This window comes from Bos indicus x Bos taurus, chromosome 14 (assembly GCF_003369695.1).
Source record: "Bos indicus x Bos taurus breed Angus x Brahman F1 hybrid chromosome 14, Bos_hybrid_MaternalHap_v2.0, whole genome shotgun sequence".
Classification (NCBI taxonomy): Eukaryota; Metazoa; Chordata; class Mammalia; order Artiodactyla; family Bovidae; genus Bos; species Bos indicus x Bos taurus.
In genome coordinates, this window is record NC_040089.1 from 64145125 (window position 1) to 64150821 (window position 5697).

Below are 5697 nucleotides of genomic sequence, written 5' to 3' on the forward strand. Positions count from 1 at the left end.
TTACCACATCTGAAAGTACCTAGTACTTTATAGGGACTCAATACAAGTTACTTCTTCTTTTCTCTCAGCAGAATAAATTCTGTGATTTATTGACTGACTTTTTATGAGGAAATGATCTATATAGTATTATGCAGTTTCTGACTTGGTGAGGCAGCTTTAACAACTGCTTTATTAAGTGCAACCCCCATCCATTATTTTTCATATCAGTGGCCTTATAGAACCTTCCATGCATCATCTCATTGCTCTGGTAGCTCCTCCTTGGTGAAAGAGCCTTTCAGCTGTCGGTTGAATCCAGAGACCTCTCCACTGAGAGGGAGAAGGGAAATATCTCAGCTCATAACCTCTGAACTGTCCCATCTCAGTATACACTGGGAAAGGAAGTACCTTTATAACCAACTGTGACATTTTAAAATTTCAAATGCACACCCTGTAAGACTCAAGAGGGTGATTTCCACTGAGTTCTGTGAGAAAAGATCCAGATGTTGGTGACCACATTTGCTAAATTCTTTATAAGGGATTCCTCTGTTAGAAGTACTCTTGAAAAAAAAAAAAAAAAAAGAAGTACTCTTGATTGTAACTTGGAAATGAGAATGTCGAAGCTTATGTTTTCATTCTAATTGAGCTTGGTTTCTGTTTAGGAAGCAGAAGACTTTTCTCTCCTGGTTTTTGTATCTGTGATGACATTGGCGCTGTCAAGACATCATCTTGCCTAATTACAAACATGTTTTAATGGCTGAGCCTAGAAACCCTATACTTCTATACTGTACTTCCTATACTTCTTAGGATCTTCAAAATACATGTGTTAGTCTGAAATGGGAACACATTAGATGCTTCATTAACCTTCAGCCATTCTGAAATTCCCATTATAGAAAGTGGCAGCCCCAGCCTCCAACGCAAGGAAGCAATGCTCTTTTATTTCCCTTCTGATAAACCTTAGACTTTGCTAAGGACTGCCCTGCCCACATCTTGAGCTATAGTTGGAAGAGAGATTGAGACTCAGAAGGCAAGTAATGATCTTGTTCTCTGGCCCTCACTCAAAGAAAGCCATGAGTAGAAGGGACCTCCCACTCTCCAAAATCACGATTCTCTTGCTGCAAGCTAAACATCTGATCTTGCTCAAAACACAGCTTTTTTTTTTTTTTCCCTCCAGCTGTGCCACATGGCACACAGTATCTTAGTTCCCTGACCAGGGATCAAGCCTATGTCCCTTGCATCAGAAGGTGGAGCCTTAACCACTGGACTGCCAGGGAAGTCAACCTCTTGACTACAGGGAATACAACTTCTGTTAAATCAAGAGGATTATTCTTTTTAGAAAGAAACTATTCCTGTTCTAAAATTATGTGGCTGAACCTTTTTTCTCCTGCTAATTGAAATTCTTTATTATCTTAAATGGAGTCCTAATGACCCAGACAGTGGCCTGACACTGGTTCACTGGCTTTGTTGTTGTTCAGTCGCTAAGTCATGTTCAATTCTTTGAGACTCATGAACTGCAGCACACCAGGCTCCCCTGTCCTTCACCGTCTCCCTGAGTTTGCTCAAACTCATGTCTGTTCAGTCAGTGAGGCCATCCAACCATCTCATCTTCTCCTCCTGCCTTCAATCTTTCCCAGCATCAGGGTTTTTTCAGTGAGTCGGCTCTTCATATTATTAGGTGGTCAAAGTACTGGAGCTTCAGCTTCAGCTTCCATCCTTCCAATGAATATTCAGGTTGATTTCCTTTAGGATTGACTGGCTTCCAACTGCTCATGCATTCTCAGCAGTGGGATAAATATGGATTGTCAACTTATTTTTAATGTCAGCCTTTTAGAGCATGTGCAGACATTTCCTGATTTCTGGATAAATTAAGTTGTTATAGAAGGTCAACATGGTGCTTCTGAGGGGCAACGATGGATATGAAAGGAGGGAGGTGCCCCCACCCTCGGCACCCAAGGGAAACACACACACCCAACTTGGTCTCCCTGCCTGACCATTTCCCAGCTTCACATGAAAACAAAATAAAGCACCGCTTTCCACAGACAGCTTCTGTGTGTGACCAGGAGACAGAATGGTATGGTGGTTAAACACCTGGGCCTTGAAGTCAGACAGCCCTGGTTTGGATCCTAAGCCCACAATTAGCTTGGAGTGGCCTCGGACAGGTTACCATCCCCCTTTCCCTGCCCCATTCATCTGTTAGCTGAGAATAGTAACCCTAACCAGAGGCTGAAGGAGACAGTGCCTGTGAGCGGCTCAGCCCAGGGCCTGGTGGGCAATAACTCTTCAGTCGTTAGCATAATTATGTGATTGCTTCCCCTTTAGGCCAACTGCTACCTAGAACTGTGGCAGCCCGGAGCTATACTTTAAAAAGCTTTTGCGGGCGGAGAGACAGGACTACCTCTGTTCTCCGGTGACTGGTCAGGCCCTCAAGCGGTGAGTGACCGGGTGCCGGAGTGACCAAGCGACCGGTCAGCCTCCCGCTCTTCTTTGAGCTTTCATTAAATAGTACCTTCATTATCAGCTCAAGAGGACGTGGATCCGTGCCCCTGCCAATCCCCCCAGCTACAGCTCACCACCGTGTGAGTGTTGTGAGATCTGAGGGCAAGAACAGGGCAATATGCCTTCTGCTTTCCAGATTCATCCTCTCTCGTTTGGTCCAAGAGCATCCCTGTAGGGGAGCAGAACGGGGATTTTGTTTTTTTTTACCCTCCCCACCTTTTCAGAGGGGGGAAATAGGCTCAGAAACTCTGCAAGGCAAAACAGAAGCTGAATCCAGGTCAGTGTTCTCTGCGCCCAGCTGCCGTCCCCTGAGCATTGGACTCTGAAAGAGGAGGGACACGAGCTGGTGTCCCTGGCAGGTGGGGCGAATCCCGTGATGACTTCCCAAGGAGCATCTCTGCAGTTAGAGAGGAAGCAGGGCGATCTCTCTGCCAGGCCCTGCCTGTCCAGGCCCACCCTGCAGCCTGCCTTGTGCACCTGCCTCCCCCCTTCCTCCCGGCTCCTCAAGGCAAGCTCAGGGGACCATTTCTTCCTCTGGCAGGGCAGGATGCGAAGACCTCCCTAAGGCAAATCACATCCATCTGATGTTGAATAAGAAGCTGCTACTGCGTCTGAAGTGACCACTCCCTGGTGGGTGATGTCATGCTGTTTTGTTTGTCTCCATGGACAGTGGGGATCCGATTTCAGTTGAGAAGAAAACGGTCTGGAGAAAATAGTTACTTCATTCGGAAAATTCCAAGAAACCATAAATACAGTTTGCAGCTGATGAAAGTGCATTCACGGGCAGACAGTGATTTGAGGATGGAAGAAGAGCTCCAAGAGGGGGCCCTTCACCCTGGCCTTGGCCACCGGCAGTCCCTGCTCCTCTGGGCTTTGGGCAAGACCCCCAGCAACCCCTCTCCACTGAGGAGACCCCGTAACCCAGTGGGGGATTGGCTGGGGACATGGTTTCCCTGGTCCCACCCTAAATCGCCTCCTGCCAGTCCATCCCTGGAGTATCTCACACAAAGCAGCCCACTTCCCTCTCGTAAGTGGTTGACCTGCGTTTCTGAGTTGCTGTTAAAGCAAATTATAAACAACATCTCATTATCTTGTTTTCCTTTCTTACACACTTTCCAGCCTTACAATCTCTTGTGAATCCTTTTCTGCTCTTCATATCCTTTTCTCTTTTTTAGCCTACCGTTGGCACAGTGAGAAAGAGGGAATAAATAGAGGATGAAATCCTATTTTGCTTTTCATGAGAAACTGAAGAGGATAATTCCCAGTCCAGATCCCCAGCCCTGGGTCAGGGGGGAATGACCACAGCCAGGCAAGGCTGGGGGCAGATTGCTTATATACAAGGCCAAGTGTCCAAGAAACGTTGCCTTTCCTTGACCATCTTTCCTCACTCCTCTCTCTCCAATTATATAAAAACAATATGGCAAAATTACAGCCGGCAGGGGGGTGGGCCTTCCCAGGTGGCTCAGATGGTAAAGTGTCTGCCTGCAATGCAGAAGACCCGGGTTCAATCCCTGGGCCGGGAAGATCCCCTGGAGAAGAAAATGGCAACTCACTCTAGTATTCTTGCCTGGAAAATTCCACGAACGGAGGAGCCTAGTAGGCTCCAGTCCATGGGGTCACAAAGAGTCAGACACAACAGAGCAACTTCACTTTCTTTCACTTTCACAGATTTTTGGAAGACATGAGAAAGTCTCCCTAACCCAGCCCCTCCTTCCATCCTTGCGTCCACCTGGTGCCAGGTCCCCAGGACACTGAGCCCCTCATTCTGTCTTCCTTGTCACCCTGACCCCATTTTGGGGCACCCCTTTCTGGGGCCGGGCCTCCACAATGTCCCCAGGCTGTGGGAGCTGGTCTTTCCTGACCCTTGCTCACAGGCTCATATTTCCATCTCAGACTCAGTTCCCAGCAGCACCAGGTCCCTTGTATTCATGCTGATTACCCAGAGCCCTTTCTTTTGGCCTAAGACCTGGGCCGCAAGTACCTGCTGGCCTGGGTGCCCAAGCAGGTCAGCCCCCAGTGCCCACCATCCTGCAAGCATAAGTGGGGCCACCTTGGCCTCGACACTGCCCCGGGCACAGCGGTTTCCCGCCAAGCCACCTGGTCAGGGCAGGGGCTCTGGGACAGGACTGGGAGCCCGCCCTCTATCTTCCAGTGCTCTCCCATTCTGCCTGATTCCTGGACGTGTGGAAATTCAATAACCACCTGAGGAACCAAGGGGGAGGCCAAGTCCGTCTCTGGGAGGGCTTTTGGCCCCTCAGGCAAAGCATTGCCAGATGGTAGAAGAATGAAAACAAAGCCAAGCTTCTTCAAAAGTCCCCATTAACCCAAGTAGTCAAATCCTGAAGGGGCCTTTGTGTTAATGGAATCCTGCTGTATCTCTTGATGACTCGAAATAAAGGGACCATCAGCTTGCATTTAGGAAATGTGGATTTTCAAGCTCGTGGGATTTGACTTCTAGACATCAGCAGTTTTTCCTCACAGATCAGGCTCTCCCATAGAAACCCAGTGCAAGACACTGAAGGAATTTTAAATCTTCTAGTAACCATACTTTTGATAAGTAATAAGAAACAGGTGAACTTAATTTTTATAGTATATTTTATTTAATGCAGTATATCTCAAAAAGTAAGATGGAATCAATATTAAAAAATATTAATGAGCCATGTCACATTCTGTTTTGCCCTAAGTCTTTGAAATTTTACCCTTTCAACACCCATCTATCTGGACCGGCCACATTTCAAGTACTCAGTATCCACACTGGGCTACAGCGCTGGATTGTTCAGTACAGTTCAGTCGCTCAGTCGTGTCTGACTCTTTGCAACCCCATGGACTGCAGCATGCCAGGCTTCCCTGTCCATCACCAACTCCCAGAGTCTGCTCAAACTCATGTCCATCGAGTCAGTGATGCCATCCAACCATCTCATCCTCTGCCGTCCCCTTCTCCTCCAGCCCTATGCTGTTGTACACAAATGTCTCTGATCCTGGGAAGGTTCCCAGGAGATACGGTCCTAGGAAGTGGGCAGTGGCTCTGAGAACTCAGCAGCAGCCCCAACAAGGTGCTACTCGATCTGAGATCTTAGGGCACAACCGAAAACAGGAGGAGTCCGGAGCCTCCCTCAATTTTCTCAGTCCTAACATGGCCTGGGATCCCCCAGACCCATCTTTTCCTTGCAGTCTCTTGATTCAGCCTGGTCAGATCTGAGTGGATAAGTCTGGGGTAGGAGGTTT

General features: G+C 48.0%; 1 non-coding gene across 1 annotated transcript; it reads left to right on the forward strand.

Moving 5' to 3' along the window:
• The first annotated feature begins 3923 nt into the window (after positions 1-3923).
• TRNAC-GCA lies at positions 3924-3995 on the forward strand. The gene has a single exon. It is a non-coding gene; the product is annotated as a tRNA-Cys (tRNA).
• The last annotated feature ends 1702 nt before the right edge of the window (positions 3996-5697 follow it).